Source organism: Rhinolophus hipposideros (genome assembly GCF_964194185.1).
Source record: "Rhinolophus hipposideros genome assembly, chromosome: 3".
Taxonomy (NCBI): Eukaryota; Metazoa; Chordata; class Mammalia; order Chiroptera; family Rhinolophidae; genus Rhinolophus; species Rhinolophus hipposideros.
The window spans coordinates 43061720-43087833 of NC_138049.1; the positions used below are offsets into that span (position 1 = coordinate 43061720).

The following is a 26114-nucleotide window of genomic DNA, read 5'->3' on the forward strand; positions in this document are numbered from 1 at the left end:
TAATGTTTGTTAAAAATAAACAAATGCACAAATAAATAAACAACTTCATTTAATAAATAAAAAACACTCCATTTCTTTCCAAAGATCGTGGCAAATATATTTAAGGGACGCTAGTATAATAACAAAATAATTGGCGACAACAGAAATATTTTTACTTATCTGAAATTCTTAATTTTTCTATCATGAACATGTATTCCTTTTAAAATAAGAATAAAGCAAGAAAAGTTTAAAAGAATTAACAAGCAATAAATCTTCCTTTGATGTACCAGGTTACAGAAAGGCCTCTGAGTGGAATGTCACATGTCTTTACAAGTTCTAAGAGGTGGCCAGACTGATGTGTGTCTCTATTCCCTGGAGTGAACGTTACCACAAGAGCCTCCAGCATAGATGTTTCCATTTCTGTTGTAGATGAAGAATTTAGAACATTGTTATGTGGTATATAAACTGTGGGTCAGAGCAGTAATGCCAAAATAATAAGAGTAGTTTTGCTTCAAGAAATCCAACTTAATTTAATGTGACTGAATTCCGATTTATATGCCTCAGGCACATTAGAGTTTGAACGCTTTTTGTTTCCTTTCAAATCTACATTAATATTTGGCTCAGTACTCATAAGGAAGCAATTCAGCACCAAAGGTTCGATTTTTCTTCTAGAACGCTAAAATCAATTTAGCTGTTTGGCCTGTAGTAAATAGTGAGTTGCAGTCTCCGATGCCAAGTTCTCCTCCAATTATAGGTGTACATTACTGGGACTTCTGAAAAAAAATATGTAAAACTTCCCTTTTTAATGTTTAGAATTCAAGTCCTAAAGAAAAAGAATTAAATGCTCTTGAGAAGAGAATTTCTACACTCAGCCACATATTTGTAAAACCAGTTTGATCATTTCTTGCCTTTTTAGAGAAGATTTTATTTTATCTGAGTATCCTTTTTACAGTATGAAATATGATTTCTGAACTCTGCTGAAAAACAACTTAGTATTTTGCATGTGATTTACTCGAAAGGTTCTCAAAGTATGGCTTATAAATCATTAATGTCCTCTGAGTTTCTAAAACCATCTTTCAGTTAAACTGAAAACAAATGAGCAAAATGTAATCATATAAAAAAATCTTTTTCTCCCTGTGGAATAAATCCATTGCTTGTATAAAGCAAGTACCTGCACACACACACATACACACACACACACACACACACACACATTAAATTAACATTTAAAAAATGTAAAGTAGTACTACATAATCTTAAAGTTAGATATGAGAGGCATCAAGGTATATTTGAAAGAATAGAGGTGTTGAAATAACAGAAAATTGATTTTAACTTCTAGTTAAGTCAATTATTATCTGACTGTAGGGCAAAATTACTTCATCTCACTGAGCTTCAGTGTCTTCTGTTTTTAAAAAGGACAATAAATCCCTATACAGCAGGCTTATAAAAATTAGGGGGGGAATTATGTAAAAGCCCTGTCATAATCACTAGCAAATACTAAGAATTTAATAAATGCTAGCTGGGGAACTGTTTATTTATTATCTGTTTGTTTCACTTAACTGTAAGTTCCTTGAGGGCAAGAATTATATCCTCTTTGGACCCCAACATTTTAGCACAATTCTTAACTCCTAGTTGCTCAATAAACATTTGCTGAATAGATTAATGGAGTAATATAGTATCCTGCCGGGACTGAGGGTTATTAGGATTATAACCCTAAGGTGACAAATTAGGATTATTTGTCACCTTATCATAAAGTGATATAACAGATCTTGACAGATTTCCAATCCCTTTTAAATTTTATCATTCTGGTATCATAAATATCTTTTCTCTAAAATTTTGTATTCTCTAAAAGCTGGAGTACATTTTTATATCCAGTGTTCTCTATTTTTCTTGCTATTTATTCTCCATGTTTTCTATTACTTCCTTAACATTAAGCAGTTCTTCCTTACTGAGCCAATTTAATTCCAACTGGCAATTCCCCTCAGTGCCTCCCCAGCTTTTGGAAAACAAAAATGTTGCTTTTGAAACATAACTTTTTTGTGTGGATAAGTCAAGAATTTATCAGATTCTGCCATTTTATCAGAACAAAAGTTTTGACGTATCTCAAATGGATAACATCTCCACATGGTGGTCTGACCACCATGCCAGTCTTACCACCTGTGTTAAGAAAGGTTTTGGCTGATACATCCACATCAGGTCACTTTTCTACTGTTCCATTTATCTTCCCTCAGACACTTTGCATCCTACTTGCCCCTTTAGGTTTGTAGATAGATATCCGTTCAAATGTGTACCTTGTCATATGCTTTTCTAATCTCTATGAACTGTATCAGTTAGGACAGTATATATTTTGCTTTGATTACAAATAACCCACAAATCTAAGTGGTTTAATTCCTTTCTCTCTCTCAAACTACATATCCACCATGAGTTGGTCTGCCTCTGTTCCATTTGGTCTCAGTTTAGCACCAAGCAAAAAGACCAGCCACTATCTGGAACATAGTCAAACACCAGACACTGTGGCTGAAGGAATAAGGCCTATGGTACATCTCACACTAGTTCTTAAAAGCTCTCACCTAGAAGTGACATGTGTCACTTTTGCCCATATTTTAATGGCCAGAGCAAGTTCTATGCCATGTCTGTCTTAAAAGGGGATGAGGCAGTATCCTCCTGTCATCTGTTTATAAAAGAAAGAGAGAGAGAGAAAGAGAGAGAGAGAGAGAGAGAGAACTGATGAAGAGAGTAATGCCAGAGACATATACCTTTCTACCAATTCATTCTGGTCATGAGCCCTGCCCCACCTGTGGGAGCTTATATTAATTTCCATATTTTAAAATTCCAACTTCATTTAATTTATTAGTCATATATTCTCAAATAGAAAACTGGAAACCGGCAGTCAAGATAATGGTAAATAATAGGAATAACCCCATGCAATTGCTTTATTATATACAGATTATTTTTAATACAGTTAACTGTTTGAGAATCACTGGTCTACCAGAAAGAACATCAAACTCTTAAGACAAAACACAGATGTACCCATCTATTTCTTCTTTTTTTTTATTTCCTGCCTAACTACAGATCAACTTCTTTCTATACATTATTTTTTCCACTAAAAATTGTGCCTACCTCCTATGACTAGTAGCAATGGCTAAGCAAGCAAGAATTTATACTTGCCCACTAAGACCCTTAAGAGTATACTTCAAGGTTACCTGCCTTGAAGCCAGGTAAATCTGGTCATAATACAGAAAACCCACAGCTAGAGGAATAAAGGAGTTCTCCTTGCCACAGAGAGAAGGCCCTGTGAATGTTAATATCATCATTAATTCCCTCTATGACCTGAGGCAAATCACTTTAGTGCTAGCTGTCTTCTTTTCTGGTCCAAGGATAATATTAACATACTACCCTAGTCCTTGTGAAGCACAATATATAGAATTGATTGCAACAGCATTTTCAGAGTATGAGACACTGTGGAGACATTTGATGTGCTCTGAATTCCCACTGCTGCCTACAGTGCCCCTCCTAGATGCGCACGTCTGGCCAGAGAAAGAAATGTCCAAGGCAAGGGGTAGTTCTACAGGCCAGAGGTGTCTAATCCTGAATTCCCAATTAGACACAGTCAGTTATCTATGTTGTGGATTATGTCTGGGCTGCTTGATGTGCTGATCTTTCTCCTTTTTTTAGGCATGTTTTTGGTTTCTATCCTGACATCTTGGCAGAGGAGATAAAATTCAAATTAGTCCTTTTTTGCCTGGTATAGCTCTAGAAAAAGTTAGAGTGGAGAGCTGGTTATAAAAAATACTAATGCTCTGGATTTAGGGGTGGAGTAATGACATGCTTGTTAAACATTTAACGGTTGCAAAGTGCTTTCACAGCACATATAATCTTATTTGATCCTTAGCATAACTAGGTAAAATGGGCATCATCCTAATTTACAGAAGAGGAGACCGAGGTTCAAAAGATTTAGCATGTTGCCCAAAGTCTCCACACTAAAAAATGACAAACTCAAACCCAGATTTCCTGATTCTGAAAAGTAATCTTTTGTTCCATTGTTACAGGCTGCCTCTATGTTTTCTGGCAGAAATAGGTGATACCAGCTATAAACTCTACAATTAGATAAAACCAAGATAGTGTAGGAAAGGGGAAAATTGAAAAAACTAGCAGAAAGGAAGTTATCATTCAAAGCCAATTCAATATGCTTTTGCTTAAAAAGTAAAAGGAACTAACTTCGTTTAAGATTAATGTTAGTAGTCTACTGAATTAAAATTAATTCAGATAATCAATCAGTTATTTTCCAGCCAGAATGGGGAGGTGGAGATATTTTTAACTCCCAGTATAAATGATGGCTTGATTTCTTAGTGGTGGTATTAGCCAATAACTCAACCCCCATCCCTGTCATCTTAAAAAATAGGAAAAAGGAGAGTTGATTTTCACGTTATTCATTATGCATTCATTTACTACCATTTGCCAAGAAGTTCCAGTTTAACGGGTAGAAGGAGGGGAGAAACAGATAAATAAACAGATTATTATAATACACTAAGTGCTATAATGTGACAAAGGATGGTACCAAACCCAGAAGAAGGTGTCAAGAAAACTTCTCAGGAGAGGCAGCCATTAAGGTGAATTAAGCCACAACTTAATCAGTTGAAGTAAAAGTCAGTTGGGGAAATGGAGTTTTGACTATTAGAGCAGAAGCTCAAATATTTCTGCATGGCAAGAGAATTGGGAAGCAGGCGGGAAGAGAAAGGAGATAAACTAGGGAGGGTTAGACCCTGAAAAATGTGGTATGACCTGCTAAGAAATTTTAACTTTATTTGTAATGCTGTTGGGGCCACTGATGAACCTGAAAAAATTAGAAAGTTCTGTGGGGCAGAGGAATTTGGGGACTTGGTACGTCTGTCAGCTGACTCAGAAACATTCAAGGAGATTGTTAGTGAAATCCAAGCAAGATACGACCAGGTAAGAAGAAGTTGTGGTCTTTGCTGCATGTTATTTAGCTCATACCTGGGCCAATCAGAAACTAGAACTCAGATTTCCTAATTCCTGGGCTGGCATGTTTTTCTCCCATCTCACAATGTCTTCCTATTTCTTTGGCATTTTCTGTCTTTAGATAATTCTACTGCTTTTGTAATGTGTGTTAAAATTCCAGAACATTTTTTAAGGTAATCTCCTTCTCTACTAGAAACTACATAGTTATCATGGTGATGTTAAGGTTTAGATACTTTCTGGCGATCCTATCTACGTGATCTTATTTGGTTTTCTTCTGAGAATGCTAAAGCTGTTTTTACTTATATGGGTAAAAATCAAGATGCTCTAAAATCCTCTAGGTAAATACTTTAAACTTGAAGCTTTGACTTTATATTGCAGTTTGGAGAATAAAGCAAAGCAGTCATTTTATTCATTCTTTAGTATCAAAAGATAACTGCTCATTATTAATGAGAATTGTAGGGCCAGTTCAACTGCAGTGATAAATTCAGAGCATAAAAGATCGTATATCAACATGACCTCACTAACCTTCTCTGTACTAAATGACAAACTGCCAGAAATAGCCTTTGGATCAGGTCACGGACACACTAAAATACTTACCCTTCACCACAGAACTCTATTGAACCCTATCTATCATTTACCACCGTCAATCACAGAAGCTTGCTTCAATGCTAAAGAGAATTTCAAACAGGAAATAAAAAGGAGAGAAAAACTTTTTTCAAATAGTTCAACTTCTGATTTTATTTAGTATCTCTTTGAACTTTTGAAATAATGTGGGGAAAGATCATAGCTAGTTACACTATGCTTTTTGCATTTGTAGAGGTATGTGATATAAGGGAAATAATAGGAGTTTACAGCCAGTGGATTTCAACCTGGTATCTATGCCTCACTTTCTCCTTCTGTAAGAGGTTAGTATCAAATCACTGCTGTAATGATGGGATAGACGTATGACCATTACTCTTTTCTTAACAGCAGAACAAGACCCAGTTAATAGAGATTTTGTTGAATTTTTTAAGAAAATAGTATGATTCAACCAAGGGCTTCTAATAAGACTGCCAGCTTCTGTTTTACATACTTATTGCACATACTTCATCCCTATCTTCAAATAAATGCCATTATTCCTAATTCTGAATTTGTCTACAAGAGACTTTTCCAGTCTACTTAGAAAATCAGAATTTTACATAAATCTTCAAGGATATGAATACATTCTTCAACCACTCTAACATTCATGTGTTATTTTCATATATTTTTCATGTGAGAGAGAAATATTTGGGAAGGTATAAAAATTAAAATGTATTATTTTATAGGTTGTTGTCAATGGGTAAGTACTGAGATTTTTGCATTGTACATAGCATTTATGTGTTTGACTTTTGGATAGGCAGTCTGGCTGACTGGAGAAACAATACACAGTCTTTGCAGTTATAAAGCTCACAAGGGCAGTAGAAAAGATGATTTGCTGAATCATCTTTTCTATGAATGAATGAATGAATGAATGATTTTTACCTTCACATAACCTTTTAACACAAAAAGAGTGTATATTCCTATGGCTGAGTCTAAATTACAACAAAACAACTGGTCAATAGAATTTAAAAAAAATAATAACTGTCCATTGTAGTTTTGACTTCAGCTTTTACTTTAAAGTTTTTTGTCATCTCCTTAGTAACATTGATCACTTCACTTCATTTATAAATTATACCATAATTAATTTAGTCAAGAAAAAGAAAATTCAAAGCAGAACTATTGTACCAATCAGAAAAATACACGTATAACAAAATAGATGTATTACCTGCATGTAGTCAGATTTTAAAAGAACAGTTTTCTAAGTGGGAAATTGTGTGACTTTATATAATGCCAAATGACATATTGTATTAAAGTCTCGTGGCATTCCTGTTTGGTAGCCTGTGCTGTGGGAGACCACTTTACTATGGAGTCCTATTGGATCTTCAACAGCTAAGACTTTGGTTGAAAAGCTCTGAAGAGGTTATGCCATGACCATCACGGAAACTTCAATTACATTCTATTCTGTAAATCAGAAATGGGAATGATTATTCCCCTGCTCATGGTTAATACTTAAAAATAACAACATGATGGATAAGGTAGAATGTGAATTTTTTTTTTTTTTTTTTTTAGGCAGAGAAGAAAGGAAGTCCTCAGTAAGCAATATTCCTGGCTCCATTGAAAATCCATCAAAAAAATCATACTATTCATAGAGAACCTACTACATACTTGGTGTTGTAGAACTATAAATTGTTTTGACCATGAAGATTATTCCATTCTAATCTGAGAAGTCAAAACAATGCAGAGCAACAAATGCAGAGATAGCTCAGAGTTTGTCACTGTAATGGCAGAACTAAAAGTGAAATAGAAGTGCTCCAGTTAGGTATAACCTGTTTATTTGAGTTACTTATTACTGTCATTAGTCCTATCACAGAATCAATGTAGAAACAAGACAAAGATGGGAGCTGTTGCTGCCCAACCTAATAATGTCAACTTTGACCAAAACTGGCAGGAGTTAAAAGGAATGCTATTTTCATACTACTTCTAAGCACAAGTAAACGATCACACAAAAATGATCACATGACTTGCCCAAATCTTGCTTCAACCATCTTAACTCTGGAGTAAACTTTAGTACATAAGAGTCGGTCTTTAAAATTCACTGAAAATCTATGTACATGCATTCTGATAGGGTCACAGAGACAATAAATGAATAAAGGAATGAATATATGAATGAATGAATGAATAGATGAATGAATGAATGAATGTTTGGATACTGACATAAGCTATAAAGAAAGTTTTTTTGAGTAATATAATGGAACAACTTCAGGCTTGCTTGGATAAGGCCAATAAAGCCTTCTTAAAAGAGGGGACATTTGAATTGAGATGTCAGTGATGAGAAGAAGGAGGCCATCCAATTACGTGGAGGAAGATCATACCAAGCAAAAGGAGCAGCAAATGCAAAGGTCCTGAGGTGGGAAAATACTTGTTTAATTTGAGGGACAAAACAAAGAAGAAAGGTCAGCCTGACTGGAATAAATGAAGGGAAGAATTGTAGAAGGTGAGATGGAAAAGTAGACAGGTGTCCAATTATGTGGATTTTTGTAGCCCATGGTAGTCTGGAGTTTTTATGGGTTGCAGTGGACAGACTTTTGAATATTATAAATGGGGAAATAGTTAAATCTAATTTTCACTTTAGAAAAAAATCACTAAGGCTATAGAGTAGTAGAAAGTGAAGACAGGGAAGTTATTTCATGCATCCAAGTGAGAGAAGGAGGGAAACTGGACTGAGTTGTAGCAGTTAAACCCAGAGCAGAAATCCCTTGTGCATTTGGATGTGGCATGTGAAGGGGAAAGTGAAATTGAGACTTCTACATGTTTTACCTGAGCTAATGAGTAGATGTTACTGCCATTAAGGAGGCCCCAGAGAACTCAAGAGAGATGGGATTCAGGGCTCAGTGGCACAGATGAGCTTTTGATCAGCTCATGGACAGTTTGTTCACTACAACATGTGAAAAACAATGCGTGTAGCAATGGAAGCAGATTAGGGAAATAGTGGGAAGATGCTGTTATTTCCCAACTATTTACAAATATGTTTTTCTATGAAGAGACAAGAACAAGCTAAGAGTAAACTGAGGAAAGACAGTGTTGGAGATATAAGGAAAGAAAAATTGTGAATAATCATCTTGGAGAGAAAGTGAATTTATAGAAAACTGATAAGATTGTCCTGAAATGTCAAGAAGTCAATTTTGATATGTCGTCCTATTTGAGATGAGGCCAGTTAGCACGGTTGTGTACATTTTCTAATGATCAGCTCTGTGGGTGCTGGCATAGAGTAAGCAGATAGTTGGGTTTAACCATGAGTATTAATTTGCTATTGCTGGTATACCACAAACTTAGCGGCTTTAGACAACACAAAGTTATCTTGTTACATTGCAGGAGGTCAGGATTCAAAAATGGGTCTCGGTGGGCTAAAGTCAAGATGCCAGCAGGACTGCATTCCTTCTGGATACTCTAGGGAAGAATCCATTTCTTTGGCTTTTTTAGCTTCTAGAACTCATTTCTTGGCTCATTACTCCCTTCAATCTTCAAAGCCAACAACACTGCCCAAGTCCTTCTCACGCTGCCAGGCCTCTGCTTCTCCCCATTCTGTCCCCCATGTGATTATCCCAGGCCCACCCAGAGAAATCAGGATACTCGCCCATGTCAAGGTCCACTAATTAACAGCATTAATTGCATCTGCAACTTTAATTCCCCTCTGCCATATAACCCAACATATTCATACTTTCGGGGATTAAGTTGTGGACATCTTTGGGGAGTCATTATTCAGTCTAACACTGCATCTGTCTGCTCTGGTTGCCATAACACAATATACACTGGGTGTTTGAACAACAAAAATTTATTTTCTCACAGTCTGGAAGCTGGGAGTCTGAGATCAGGGTGCCAACATAGCCCGTTTCTAATGAGAATTCTCTTCCTGGTGTGCAGATGGCTGCCTTCTCTCTGTGTTCTCACATGGCAGACTGAGGGAGGTGGGGGGCAGCTCTTTGGTGTCTCTTCTTATAAGGACTAATTCCATGGGATCAAAGCCAAACCCTTATGATCTCATTTAACTTTAATTACCTCCTTATAAGCCCTATCTCCAAATAGATTCACATTTGGGATTAGGGCTTTGACGTATGAATTTGGAGGAGACACAATTTAGTCCATAGCATACACCATGGTCAGAGTTTGGCCAGGTGAAGTATGATAAAGAGAAGAAAGGGGAGTATGAAATTTGAGTCTTTTCAAGAAGTGGTTATAAAGCCAAACCATAGAATCCAAGCTGTAAGTAGAGAGTGAGGGTATGAGAAGGATGTTTAGAAAGGTACAAACTAGTAATATCCAGGAGTAATGACTCCCAGTAAGGTCAGGACATTTCTGGAGTGAGAGGACTAGAATCAGTAAGCTGGAAAAACAGTTGACAGTCAGGAGATTTAAAAACTGGGATATCAGAGGTTTAGAGTTATTGGAAATGGCAAGGTTTCTGAGTTTTCAAACTGAAGTACCCAAAGAAACTAACAAAAAAGTCATTATCCTCTAAAATTAGTCAGGCACTTGGTATTGACCCCAAAGAGATAGTAAGATTCCAAGGTACTTATTTTTTTAAAAGATTAAGTGCAGTTTATCCATCTTGAAAAGTAAACCCAGTTTCACATTCTGTCCCTGGCCCCTGGACCTATCAGGAGGAAGCCCCTCCTCCAGCCTCAGCTGGGTAAATTTCTATCACCCAGCGGAACAGAGGCTACAAGATCACGCAGAAGACATCTCTATAGCATGAGGATAACCATTCTAATTAGGGACTAGGAAATGGCTTAGAAAATTATGTGTAACTGTTTCTACTACAATGTGGCAGGGTTATTTGGGATGCCTTCCGTGGTACCTAAGAAACATTTTGTATCTAATTTGCTTGGGGTGTTTCTATTTTGAACTTAAATCTGTTTTATGCTTTATTTTGCAATACAAATATAGGTCATCTCATTGCAGTACTCATTGAAAGATTTCTCTCTAGAATACTATGCTCAGAAAGCATTGAATTAGTTCTGCTCTACCAAAACCAGTACAGAATTGTCTGAGAAGTGCTAGTTTCCGTGTCGCATTATTAAAATATCATTATTTTCTTCCAGGTCCATACATACAGTACTTTTTTCCCCAAAGCAGCACAAAAACGACAGTTTACTGAAAACAAGAGGCCAGATCAGTATAGCCTCTGTAATTTGGGAATGAATATGAGTTGGATACAAATCTACTGAATAAAATTAGAAAATCAGTGGAATAATACATTATGTGTTCATAGGTCAAGAATTAATTAAATGTAATTATTCCAAAAATATTATTAGAAAATACGCATTTGCCTTCCACCTTCTGAAGAGAATTTAGAAACAAATGTTCAGTTGTTTTAAGTAGCTGGAAACTAGTGCACTACATGTTTTAAATATGTTACTAAAATAATACCATGTTTCCCCAAAAATAAGACCTAACCGGAAAATAAGCCCTAGCATGTTTTTCAGGATGACATCCCCTGAACATAAGCCCTAATGTGTCTTTTGGAGCAAAAATTAATATAAGACCCAGTCTTATTTTTGGAGAAACACCGTAGATACCACTACATTATGGAATACACAAATATAAGTTCCAGTTTTTAAAAATTCACCTCATCCTTTAAGATTCCATGGAAGTAATGTAACCCTCGGGAGCCTTCACTCTCCTATTAAGGATGAGTATTCTAGGCCAGGACAGAGGATTTGGGGAAGTCCCGTTGAAAAAGCGTGAGAACTACTGCAAATGGCTCGTTTATTCACTTTTATGTCACTGAAGGGGACATCACTTTTCAGCTCATCATCCAATCTTCACCATAACTAATAGTCATCTTAGTAAGTTTTCAACATGTTGCATGGCTGCCTCACTGATAACACAGTGCAGGTATCATTGTGCGTATGTTTTTCTTTGGCCAGATGAAAGTATAATAATGATAGGTCTTTGTACCACCAATAATATTAAAACTAACATCTACTTGGGTAGATGTGGGTTTTTACAATTTAATATAGAAATTTTATTTCTCAGGAAGCCGTTTTTCACAGTGAATCCCCAAATGCTTTCTGAGATAATTGAGAAGGTCACAAGATGAGGAAAAATGAAAGAGAAAGAGATTTTAGCAATTTCCATGACATTTCTAATAACAGCCTCACATGCCTCACCCCGCATCATGCTCTTTGTTCATACTCTCACATTTGTCCCCCCTTCTTTCTTTCACCTTTTTAATTTCCTAAACATCCTGTGAAGCCCAGCTTTTCCACAAGGACTTCTTTGGCCATGAGAGCCACACACTGTTCACCTCTGTCTTCCTTTTGGCCAGGGGTTAATACCACTGTTTTCAGGTCAAATAGTCTCCGTTGATTACTTTCAACGTTTAACAATTTAACATCTGTGAGAACAAATTAAACCACATCCCTATAGAAACTGTCTGGTCCTGAGCTCAGAGCCATGCTCAAAAACATGTTTTATTTATTGATTTAATGAATAATTGATGCATGCCTCAACTCCCCTTCCCCCCTCAGCCCACCCAGCCACCAGCTTGAGATTCATTTAGTGATGGCAGTGGTGACAGCGGCAGGGAAATAGAACAATGTATAAACTGTAGACCACAGTTGCATATTTCATAAACAATTTTAATTACAGATTAATTTAATTACAGATTAATTTAATTACAGATTAAAGTAGACTAAGGGCAGAACAACCCAACTCTCCAAAAGCACTCATCTGTAAAAGGTCATCCAAAAGGGTGAAAGTTCTATGTGTATGTGTGCATAGGTAAATGGCCTCACTATGGTGCACCATTTCCACATCCTTGCCCTTGAGAAGCTTACAATAATTCTGTTTTGAGGAATGCCCTGGCATGCTCACAGAGATGTTTGCTTATGCTTTCTACAGTTCCTTCTAAAATGTAAGTTCCCTGAGGGCAAAGACTATGTCTGTATTGTTCATTGTTGTAGCCTTAAAAACCAACCCAACATCTGCATATAGTAGTCACTGAATGAAACTAAATCAATCCAAAATTGCTCTTAAATATACAGGAGACTAGGGGTGAAGGGAAGGGCAGCCAGTACTTTCTAAGAGTGCAAGGGTAGCAAACACTGCTATAACACAGGGTATTGTCTAAACCTTTGAATGAGCAGCAATCTAAGAGAGGGGAGCTACTCGGGTTCAGGGATATCTAACCCAACCAGGGTTGGGTTGAGACCTGAGTGAGGAAGGATGGATCTTAGTCAAGCTATCACCATTGCACCAAAGCAACATTCTGTTATCCAGTGAGTCAAAGTGCACTGTGCCCTCTCCAACAAGGTCTGTTTCTCAACTTCAGAGGGAGGGGAGATGGCAGTGGGATTTTGTTCTCCAATGTTCTATCTCAGCATTCAGAGTGATAACTGCTCCCTATAGCTGCCATTCCTATAGAGTTCTCTTTACATCCTACTAGCCAATCCCTGGTTATTCCAATCTCCTGGTACAGTTAATAATTCTGTATATTCAACTTTCTCTGTTTGAATTACTATATTGTTTCCCTCTCCTGACTGGATCCAGGCTATCTATCTATCTATCTATCCATCCATCCATCCATCCATCCATCCATCCATCCATCCGTTCATCCATCCATCCATCTATCTACCTATCCTCCAATATATCCATACACCCTCCTAACCATCCCTTTTTGCTATTTCTCCACCCCCCTAGGCAAACACTGATTTGATTTCTGTCCCTATAGATTAGAATTTTATATAGATGGAGTTCACAAATTTTCTCCTATATGTTCTTCTATATATTTTGTAATTTTCGGTTGTATGTTAGGTCTGTGATCCACTTTAAGTTAATATTTGTATATGATGCAAGATATGGATCCACATTCTTTTTTTAAATACAGATAGTCAGTTGTTCCAATACCACTAATTGAAAAAAATGAACATTTCTTCACTAAATTGCTTTTGTACCTTTGTCAAAAAGCAGTTGACCATATATATATATGCATTTATTTCTGACCTCTCTTCTGTTCCATTGACCTATTTGCCCATCCTTATACCAATGCCACACTATGTTAATTAAGATAGCTTTACAATTAGTCTTAAAATCAGGTTTATTAGTCCTTCAACTTTGTTCTTATTGTTCAAATTTGCTCTGGTTATTGTAAATCCTATAAATTTCCATATGAAATTTAGAATTCTCTTGGCAATTTCTACAAATAAAAAGTATACTGGATTTTGATTAGGATTATGTTGAATTTACAAATCGGTTTAAACAGAATTGGCAGCTTGAGAATACGGAGTTTTCCAAACCACAAACAAAGTATATCTCTCCATTTATTATTGGGTCATCTTTAATTTCTCTCAACAAAATTTTGTAATTTTTAGTGTACAGTTTTGCAATGTTTTGTCAAATTTGTTTCCTAAATATTGCATGTTCACACTATTTTAATAGCATTGAATTTCATATTGATCATTATGGTACATAGAAATACTATAGATTTTTATATATTTAACTTGTATTCTGCAACCTAACTAAACTCATTTATTCTAGTATCATTTTTAATAGATTCCATCAGTCTTTCTCCATAGATAATCATATTGTCTGCAAAAAAAGACAGTTATACATCTACTGTTTCAAATTGCTTTTTCTTTTTCTTGCCTTATTGGAATGGCTAGAACTTCCAAACAATGATAAATAGAAGTGGTGAGAACAGCCATCCTTGTCTTGTTCTTGATTCTAAGGGAAAAGGATTAAATTTTTCAGCATTAAGTATGATGTTAGCTATAGGTTTTTTTTATAGAAGAACTTTATCAGGTTGAGAAAATTCCATTAATTTGCTCATTTGCTGAGGTTTTCATCAGGAATGGATGTTGGATTTTGTCAGATGCTTTCATTGCATTTATTGAGGTGATCATGAGGTTTTTCTTTTATAGTCTCTTACTATAGTGAGTTACATCATTTGATTTTCAAATGTTAAACTAATCTTTCATTCTTGAAATAAACCCCAATTGGTCACAATGTATTTTTTTATGTTTTTCTATTTTTATTTTCAAAAAGGCAGAAATTAAAACTCATGGGAAGAAAAAAAGAGCCAGAAAAATATGATGTTTCCTTCTTAATTTCTTACCAATTTTATTCATTAATGTGGGCATTGGGGAAGATTGTAAACTATGTTTGCCTCCTATTTTCTCAATATTATTTCTAACACATCTTTTTTTTTCTTTTTGCAATTTCTGAGATATGTTTAATAGAATTATTTTTAATATAACATCTCAATCTGCTGGTCTTCTAATTTTAGCACCAGTAACAGAAACTAAGATTTGGTAAAATACATAACAACCTTACAGAATTGATATCTTTCTTGGTAACTTTTATCCAACAGAATAACATTCAAGTAGTTTTTCCTCATTAATTATTGTCTACGAATAGATGATTGTATACTTTCTCAGAACCTTGTTTTTATTTTCAACTTTTACACTGTACTTGACATTTCATAATTACCATTCACAAGTGAATTCATCTATAAGCTTCAACTGTATTCAGATATAAGCTTCAATGCTAAACAGCAAGGAATTTTTTCAAAAGTAGTTTCAGTCCCATCCTAAATATTCTTCCATACAATTTAGACACCTTTATTGGGCAGTCATTTTTCCTGTAGTTGTTACAAATCAGGATATAATTTTTATGTACTGTATAAAAGAGGTAGTTATATATATGTTTTAAAAGTATGGCTATATGACATTATGTGTAGTTTTTACTGTACTGTTATTTATACAAAAATACAAGTAGAACATATTATAAGTGGGGAAGGGTGAGTGTCTTTTATGTAAGTCTTTTCCATTTACTCAATTCAGGGAAACTTTATGGAATGCCAAATCTATACAGGGTTCTTTCATTAATAGTATTTCTTAATTTGTTATCCCTCTCCTAAATGATGGCATTTTATCATTTCATTTGATAGGTCTATTTTAACAGTGAGATGGCTACTCTTAGATTAGTCATATGATGGATGATAACGTAATTTATTTCATCAAGTAAAGACAGTGCCTGCATTTCTAGGAATCCCATTATCCTGAAAACTTTGTCCTATTTTCTTCTTTTCGTGAAATTACTTCTTTAGCTTAATTGTAAACATAGTGTTTTCCCACAGGCAATATAATATCTACTTACCCTAAACACCCCAAAGTCAAAAAAGCTTAGAGTGTGAAATAAAATTGATTTGTTAAGTTCAGATCGAAAACAACATTACAGCTTACTGGTTAATCAATGCAAATTTTGCTGATGCCATAAGGAGTCAAGTCCATTTGTGAAAGAACATGTGTGCAAATTATTTCATGAATCTGTATCTTCGCTAAGGTAGTTTTATGAGACAAAGAAAGAATATTTTCTTAAAATATTCTAATTGTATAACATGAGATGTTTCCAAATAAGGAAGGAGATGTGCACAGTATTATATGGAAACATTTTTTGACATAGAAAACTACCCAAGCTGTTTATGAACTTCATACCTGATCAACTAGTTATTACAGCACATTTATAGTCTTTATTCTATGGAAAATAGTGACAATAGTGACTGAAAGAAAAAGAAGTCTGTGCTTTCAACCAAATTTAATTCTTGAAAATTATTTCTAAGCTGACAACAGTGTTTCTCCACAGGGGAAAAATGGTATTGTAGTTACATGGCCTGATCAAATGAATATGAATACAAAATACAATGAACATTATATCACAATAGCAAAGATACAACAAATACAAACTTTGATCAGATAAAATAGCAAAATTACACTTTCCCTTTGTCTAAAATAGAACAAATGGACCAATTACTCTTTCCTCAAGAAAGCCAAAAGTCATATTTTGCAATACCAAACAATACCATTCTACCATGAGGTAACCTAAAGTCAAAATGTGCTTTCGCTAAAATTTTACTAAAACTTCTTTGGCTTAGAATTTAAGAGGACTTTTGAGGGCCCATGTGGCTTTTTCAACTCCATAGACAGTTGAGCTGCTGCCTTCTTTTGCTTAATATATTTTGCCCTGTACTAAGGAAGAGTTCTCATTCACAATTATCCTGTTTACCTTAAAATTGCCTCAACATAACGTAGTCACTGTTGAGTGTTATGAGAGTAGTTCACACTTCACTGGGAGGCCATAAAAAAATGACCAAGTCATTAGCACAAACTTTTTTTTTTCTTTTTCTATGGATCTTTGAAAGTATTCTTAGGAATTGCCAAGATGAGTGTCAAACTTTCAAGTAAATGGATAAAAGGTGGCAAACACTGAAGTTTTAATTAAGCCTGAATTGAGAAGGATGATATTCAAAGCCACAAAAATGAATGTTGTGACAAACCCTTAATTTTGGGGTAACTTAGTCCAAAAGTACTCTTTCTTTTCTTTTTTCTTTTTTTTTTTTTTTTTTGAAATACTTTTGGTCCCACATCTCAGTTTTTCAGAACTTTCCAAGGAAGGTTAAAGAAGTCAGGTTGGCCTTTGGGGAAGCTACATTAACTTTTCAAGACTAATGCCTGCATATTTCATGACTAACAGAAAGTTGAACAAAATCAAATGAAGCGCAAAAATAAAATTAGCTCTGTCCATGTGGCACCAAGAGTGGCTGTTGAGGTGAGGTTACGTGAAGTATTCTTCAGGGTCCAAGAGAGTCTAGAAAACTAAGACCACTCCTGGAAAAGCTCAAAACTGGGCCAGTGTGGAGAAAATGCAGAGTAAAGTGGCTATGGGGGACCTGGACTGGAGGTGCCAAGCCCCACTGATTCGAACACTTACTGATGCTCAAAAACGGAGATGATTAGTGTGGATTTGTATCTCTTGATATGTAACTTCAACCTATAATTAGTCAACAAGGGTGAAAGGCCAGGAGCGTCTGCTTGGAGATCTCAATGCACATAGTTCCCTAGCTGTTAGTACTTTTTTTCCAAACATACCACACAGACTCAGTGTCCAAGGAACTGAGTTCAATTCCAACCTCTGTCACTCATTTGTTACAGGATTTTTATAACTTACAAAAATCTCTATGGTTTGAACATTTTAAAAATGAAAGTCAAAATGCTTCTCTTCTTTGAGTCTCAAGATTGTTTTAAATATCAACAGGAATATAAATGTAGGAGTACTATGCAAATTAGAGAACTATGTAAGACGTTAAGAATGTAGTCAATCAACAAATAATGAATTGCTGACTGTTTTCCCAAATAAGCTAGATCCTGCGGAGTTGTGGTTCTCAAACGCGAGCCATTTTCAGTCACTGTTCCTGAGCTTTTCCATATCCTCCCGCCACCTATACTATTGTTTATTTAATGTTTTGGTCATAAATAAACTCACGTTTTTTCTTTTGTGCCTACTGAAGTCTCATCCTAAAAAGAAATATTCATAAATCAGAGGTTGGTATGCTTCTTATATAATTGCAAACCATATAAAAATAAATTCATACCTTTTAAAAATTTTTAAAATTCTCTGTATCACGCTTTAGTAAACATTGCTAAACAAGGCCTCAAAATGCAGGCAAGAAGTTGAGACTGAACAGAGTAAGAAATGGAAGGCATCAAATGTTTTGGCGATTGTTATTTGATCCTTTTTCAGATATAATCACTCTCCTCCTAAAAAGTGCAGTATTGATTTTTAAGTTAAGGTGAATGGGAATTTTATTTTAAAATGCCCTTACAATAACCAAAGTCATCTGGAAGTGTGGAGTTTCAAGGAAATTTTTTATTTGGGGATCTTAAAAACTTAGCTTGGCCCAGCAACTTCTGTTCACCCATGGAAGGAAACACTGGCACATTCTGCAGTTTAGAAGGGCAGGCTTTTCTGAAACACATGTTTATAATGCCAGATTTCAACTTCTTACATAGCTTCGCTGTAGCTCAACAGGTTCACATTATGACATAATTTTAACGACAGAGTTTGAAATAAGGTTATATTGTGTGACTTTTCAGCACAGCATTCAATCCAATAATCTGAGCATTCTAAAAAGGGAAACAAATACCATGTAAACCCTTGAGGCCAGAGTTTGTGCCTAACAGAGTGCCTACTTGCTAGAGTATAATTACTTCCATCAAAGTTATTTCTACCTTCCAAGTTACCTGGGTCTGAACCCTCCTCCATCACTGCAAGATTCTTCCTAGGCTCTAAGACCTATCGGACCCATCATGGTCATGTCTGACACATCTGGAACACCAGTCCTTGTGCTCGGGGGTGGGGGAGACAAACAGCAGCGGACCCCTCCAGACTTATAGATCTGCTCTCATTTCAGCACCAAATGCCAAAGTTCCAGAGCCAGCTTATGTTCTGGGAATACCGGAGTTCGGGGGTAGAATGGGCTATGTACAACTATTTCTAAGCCACGAGTTCAATAACATATACCAGAGTGGTTAGGCTATAGAGGAAATGCTGCCGTAATACACAGTCTTCCTCACTGAAGATATTTTTGGAGCCTTTAATATACCCATAGGCACTGTAAATCAGCAAGATGGGAACTCGGTATGCATCATTCCTCAAACTGATTTTACCTCATCTGAGATAGTATCTGAGGAGTGTCTGAGGAGACTAGTGTCCCACGGGAGCACTACTCTAAAAAGATATCATTGTTATTTGGGGATAGTAGAAATATAACGCAATATAATATAGGAGGTTACCTTTTCATATTTTTGTGCTTTAGAAGTGCCCTAGGTAAATATATTGTAAACCTTTGTGAGTCTCTGCTTATTCCGCGTAGTAGCCACTTTGTGGCTTGTGAATAATGTAAGCATTATATCATTATTTAGAAATCTGTGCAGCTGCAGTAATGAAGTAGATATTACATTTAGTTGAGACTGCTAATACTGCGGAGGTTGCCCGTCTCACATGGCATCAGACTTAACTGAATTTTCGTGCTAGCTTAAAGAAAAAGAAATTCACATTCAAAATGTAGAGAAAACACATTGCCAATTGCTGGTGACCCTGGATATGATGTTTACTGTCCAGAAAGGCACAGATTAATTGCTTGCAATCCAAATGCTATGACTCAGCACTTTAATTTTAAACAAATCTTATTCTCTATTTTCACAGTGAAAGCCTACCTACAAAGTGATAAGGCAACTATTTGTAATGACTGTCTGGCCTAGTGTCAACTTTAGAAGCCATATACTATATATGTTTTAGAACTAAATATTTCTTCTTCCCATTGACTCTTGCCCCCCTTGGACCAACTGTTGCCTCCTTCAGACGCTTTCACTAAGTAAAAAGTCAATTGGCTGTAAGTGGTGATGAAGAATGTGTCATGTGATTAATGCTACAGTTTAGGCTGTTGTGATCAGTCACAGGGAAAAAAAACGTTCAACTTCCTCCCCAAGAAACATGGTACGTTAACAGCAAATGGCCTGCCTGAAGCCCAATAGGAAGAAATAGTTGGGCAGTGTTAAAAGCTGCCTATTGATTTGTGCTCTGACTGAAAGCCATGTGCTGATGTAAATGAAAATGTGTCAAGAGTTGATATTGATTTTCTTTTTTTAAATCAGACCCTCTCTAGGGAAATACTGCTAGCCATACTACTGCTCTTGTCTATGAGTGAAATAAGGTTCCTTTCCACAAGACTACACATGTCCAGATATCAAATTTTCATCTTTAACTGAGGTATGGTAAGATGCTAGTCCATCGTCTGCAATCTGCTTGGAGAAAATGGCCCAGAGTTCCTATATCCAGGAAGAAAATGAAAAAGAGAACACAAAGTTTATTTAAATAAGACAAGTATGTGGGAAAAAGTGTGGATCTATGCATACCTACTTACCCACTGGCCTGTGTGTATATGGCTTAGAACACATACATATGCTGAAGCTAGGAATTTTCACTCCATGTGTCCCAAAATAAATTATCTCAGAAGAATGTGCTTCTTTTTAGAAAATTCTGTTCAAAGATAGCCATGATGTAGGATAGAAAGTGAACTATATTAGGATATGAACCATGAGGTTAGGGCCCTTTTTCTTCAGCCTGTAGGAAAATAGCCATATTTTTCCCTCTTAGGAATAGTTTCCTGGGCTGTGCTTTATTCATAAACAGTTATAAATGTTGACGAACAATATAAGAAAAGGCCAAGAGTCATAATAATCATACAGATTTGGGTCAAATCTGTGAGGGTTTCAGCTGCCTAGGTAAGGCTGTACTTCATGATTCAGCTGGGAAAAGGCATAGATTCTAATATTGGGCAATTAGAATGAAAAATAATATAGAGAGGAGGGAGGTCATCACCTGCCAATATATGTGGATTATTTGGGATCAACTATTGGGATTAGAGAAAACCCTAATAAACTGATAAGGGAAAGGGTCATTCATGACCTTCATAAACTATCCAGGGTATAGTTTGTGATTTAGATTTAGAAAGCTAAATCTACTTAGTTTAATCCATTTGCCTTAGGCACAGACACATGATAAAAACTCTACAATGTAAATTGATTAACTTTTGTTGATTACTCAATGCCATTTGAGATATTCTGGATTTTATGATCTGTATACTTCGCCCTGGAGATTAAAGGAAAAACAATGATCTGAAACAGACCTCAAGGAAATGAGAGTGATTATGTTGGTGCAAAAGTAATTGCGGTTTTAGCAATTATTTTTAACCTTTCAAACCGCAATTACTTTTGCACCAACCTTACATTATGATGAGATAATCTATACTGCGTGTCCTGCATTAAAATTGAGGAATGTGTAGCAAAAAGTTTCAGAAGACAGTTCATTACAGTGCTAGTAACAAATGAAGTAACAACTGACCTAAGTAAATAGAACTTTTCAACTTAGGGCTGCTATCTTAAAACAGTTACACTGAATCTGTAGTTCCTACAGCAGGTGCAGGTGGCTAGAACTGTAGCTTGATAACAAACTGAGGCTGATGGCTGATCCTCTGGTTTTCTGGAGGAGCCGATGAGGACAGACCTTCATGCAGCCGGGAAAAACAGTGCACATCCAGAGATCTTAACCTATGATGGTTCTAGACCAGCTCTTGACTGTGCTACCTCCTGCAATAACTTGTATTGTTGAATTGTTGTTGAACTTTGGATATATGTTGTTAAGTCTCTCCAACAGGATTGTAAGCTTAATAAAGACAGAGACCATGCATTATACAATTCATTGTGCTACCAGCAATGCATGACTTCATAACTGCTCAAAGAAACAAAATTTACAAACATACATGCATATACATGTACACATGCGTGTATACACATTTATTTATTTATTTATTTAAATATCTATATACATAATTATACACACACACACACACACACACACACATACTGGAGACAGATAAATTTGAGAGTGGCCATAAAGCCTGGAAACATAGGTAATATGAATTTATCATCTATATGAAATATAATATTAATAAAGTGTTCATTATATGTTTGCCAGAATTTCCAGAGCTAGTGGCCACCCAGTATTTTCAAATATAGTGTCTAAAGGTATGCATTTAACTAATTGATCTCCTGATATTGACTTCATTTACCAAGCTGAAGGTTTTTGTTTGGTTGGTTTTTAAGGTTTAAGTTTCAAGGAAAAAAATTTAGTAAAAGAATTGTCACAGCCCAAAATTTCTAGTTTAAGCAAAAAATCATAATAATTTTGTCACACCACCTCGAATGTTATAGTATGCTCTTTACTTACTTAGCAAAAGTCTGAGTTAGTAAACATGTTAATAATTCCCATCCTTTCCTTTCAAAATCTCTTTGCTTTTTCAAGTACTAGAAAAAGAGGCAGAGAAATAAATATCTGTAAATGTCTGTACACAAGTCACACATCTGTCTTTTGTTTGTAGAAAAAAAGTAGAAAAAATGCTACACATATATAAACCTAAAAATAGGAATTAATTATTTGCCAGCCCACAAAATTTTGTCACTGCTTTTCTTTTTTTTTTTTTGGTCCATTGAGGATAGAGTTAATTAAAAATCTATGTTTAAAATTGTACTGGGGAATTAAATTATGAGATGGGAAAAGAAAAGAATGAGAAGAAATGCAAATAAAAACCACAATGAGATACCACCTCACTCCACTCAGAATGGCTATCATCAATAAATCAACAAACAACAAGTGCAAGGATGAGAAGAAAAGGGATCCCTGGTGCACACCTAGTGGGCTTGCAGATTGGTGCAGCCACTATGGAAATCAGTATGGAGGTATCTCAAAAAACTGGAAATAGAACTACCTGATGACCCAGCAATTCCACTCTTAGGTATCTATCCAGAGAAATCCAAAGCACTAATTCGAAAAAATTTATGCACCCCTATGTTTATTGCAGCACTATTCACAATAGCCAAGATATGGGGGGAAAAATGCCCATCAGTAGATGACTGGATTAAGAAACTGGTACATTCATAGAATGGAGTATTACTTGGCCATAAAGAAAAATGATATCTTACCCTTTGCAACGATATGGATGGACCTAAAGAATATTATGCTAAGTGAAATAAGTCAGACGGGGAAAGACAAATACCATATGATCTCACTTATATGTGGAATCTAAAGAATAGAATAAACGAACAAATGAATCAGAAACAGTCTCAGAAATACAGAGAAAAAACTGAGGGTTGCTAGATGGGAAAGAGGTGGGGATGAGGGAGAAAGTGAGGGGACTAGAAAGCACAATCGGTAACCATAAGATTGCCACGGGGATACAAAAGACAATTTGGGGAGTATAATCAATAATGTTGCAAAGATTTTGTAGGGTATCTGATGATGGACACTTGTCTTATTAGGGAGACCACTTCATGGATAGTGTAGGTGCCTGAACACTGCAGCCTACACCTGAAGCTGAAGCTGAATAACAATGAATGTCAACAATAATTACATGTTCACACGATGTGGAGTACAGCATAATAGAGTCAGTGAAACTGCAATAGCTACCATGTTTCCCCCAAAAAATTAGACCTAACTGGAAAATAAGTCCTAGCATGATTTTTCAGGATGCTCATAATATAAGCCCTAATGCGTCTTTTGGAGCAATAATTAATATAAGACCCAGTCTTATTTTCGGGGAAATAAGGTGAGGCTTATTTTATATTACAAGCATCCTAAAAAATCATGCTAGGGCTTATTTTCCAGTTAGGTCTTATTTTGGGGGAAACACTATATATACGATATCAATGGGGTAGTAGGTTGAGGGAGGGGGTTTATCACTTTGTGAGAGGTACAAATGTCTAGCTATTACATTTTTTTTGTACACCTGAAACTAATAATAAAAAATAAAATAAATAAAATAAAACAATACTATATTTTGGGGGGGGGGAATGAGAATGTATAATATACTCGGTTAAAAAGAAAAAGAATGAGGAGGGAAAGCTAGGGAAAACTGCCTTCCTTTTCTCACCAAATATAGTTCTATGTGGAATTTTCAGATAGTCATGTCACAACATTTGTCAAGAATAGAAGCAAATAATATGTAACGCTGTACTCATAATTTGAACATATTTGAAAATCTGTGGAAACAAACGTGAATCAATATACTGCATAAAAAGATGCTAAATAGCCAATATTTCCTTTTCTAGTAATAATGCTTTTCACCATAATTTAATATTATTAGGGAAGTTCTAAAATTAGTTTTTCATTTTATGTGCCTTAGAACAATAAATCAAATATATCCTAATAATAAAAGTTACCTTGCCTCTTAAGCATACCTACACAGGATCAAGCTTTTCTTAAATTCCTTTAACTAGCAACATATAAGTGTTTATAATTCAAAATTTTTATTCTGTTGAACAGAATTAGACAATATAATATCATATATATACACATCTACAGATCTTTGTTTTATATAAAAAATAATGATTTATTGATATAGAATAATTCAGGTGGTAAAATTTTAATATTTTTGTTTTATATTACTCAGAAAGAAAAGTAATCAGAAAATTAAATGAAGGTTTTTTTTTTTTCTCTCCTTTTATTACACCACAGAAATTGAGTTCAGTGAAACACATTATGCTTTTCTCCATCAGGTGCATATTTATATCTGCATTGCTAAGTTATTTACATAAATACATTTTAACTCTAGCAAACCTTAAAATAATAAAGTTCCTCTCTCAGGCTTTATACACATATTCAATTGTTAATGTTATTCCAGAATATAGTTTAAATTACAGAGCATTTTTATTCATTATTCTGTTTCCCCTCCTGTAATAGCCAAGTCTCCCAACAATTGTAGAATAGAATATTAGGGAGCCCCCTAGTGGCACCTGTAGTCCTAATAAATTTTCAAACGAAAGAATATAGTTCTTTTTTTTAAATAACTACTTGGACCAGTTTGGATACCTAAACATATTTTGCTCACTTTTTTTTCCCAGTGTTTAAGCCCAAGTGGGTTTCCATTCATGTCCCACATATGCTGTGTAACTTGCTGGCATCGAAAATATAATCTCATAATAATTATCTCCAATAATTCAAATGCCCAATTGCTAAAATCTCTTTTTCTCTCATCTTTTCTTATCTTGTGACCTTCTCAGTTATCTCAGAAAGCATTTGGAGATTCACTGTGAAAAACATTTTCCTGAGAAGTAAAAATTCCCATATTAAATTGTAAAAACCCACATCTACTCAAAAAGATGTGTTTCAATATTATTGTGGTATAGAGGCCTATCTTTATTACACGTTCATCTAGCCAAAGAAAAATATATACACAATGATACCTACACTGTGTTATCATTGAGGCAGCCATACAACATGTTTAAAACTTACTAAGATGACTATTAGTTATGGTGAAGATTGGATGATGAGCTGAAGGGTCATGGCCTCTTGGATTAAAGTGAGCAATTTGCTGGAGTTCTGATGCTTTTTCAACAGGATCCCCCCAAAGCTGCTGTTCTGGCCTAGAATGATCTTCCTTAATAGGAGAGTGAAGGTTTCTTGGGAGTTACAATAATTCCATGGACTCTTAAAAGGTGGAGTGAAGTCAGTCTAAGAAATGATAGAGGAAAGCATTCATCACAATGAAAACAACTTCGACAGAAATATAAAGATGAAAATAGCATGAATTTGCCCTGGAAACTATACTATAATCAGTATCATTAAAATTCAGTTCAAGATGGAGCCAGACATGTGCCAGACCAGCCACACCATGGAAGGCTATCCTTAGGGGTTTGAATGTATCCTGAACACTAGGAAAGGTTGTAAGATAGTCAGATTTGTGTTTTAGAAAATGAGTCTGAGAACAGGGCAGAGGATAAGTTTAAGGGGGAATAAGATCCAAGTCAGAATGAATATTTGATCCAGACCAGAAGTGAAGAGAGGTTGTAGACAAGTTTTAAAGTGCCTCTGCAGTAAAATGAGGTCATTTATGGGCCACTGATGCCGGGGCAACCATGGAATTAACTAGAGTCTGAGAGAAGACCCTGGCACCTCCCTGCCTCAGCTCAGCACTCCATTAGTTCTGTCTTTGGTTATTTACCCCCTGTCCTTGGCAACACTCTCCTCACTCTCTCTGAGATTGAGCTCATGTGAACCTCTCATAGCCTTGAGCCCTGAACAGAGATATGGGATGTGTTGTCTGAATTTCACATCAAAAAGAAGAACTGGGTAGGAGGTAGGACCATGGACTGTGCAAAATAGTTAGCTGTTGGGCACAAGGGATGGGGAGAAGCCCAAAATGA

The 26114-nt window shown here is 35.7% G+C and overlaps 1 protein-coding gene across 3 annotated transcripts in view; it reads left to right on the plus strand.

Moving 5' to 3' along the window:
• Positions 1–26114, plus strand: part of HS3ST5 (heparan sulfate-glucosamine 3-sulfotransferase 5) — a 253367-nt gene that overhangs the window by 200327 nt on the left and 26926 nt on the right. The window lies entirely within an intron of this gene.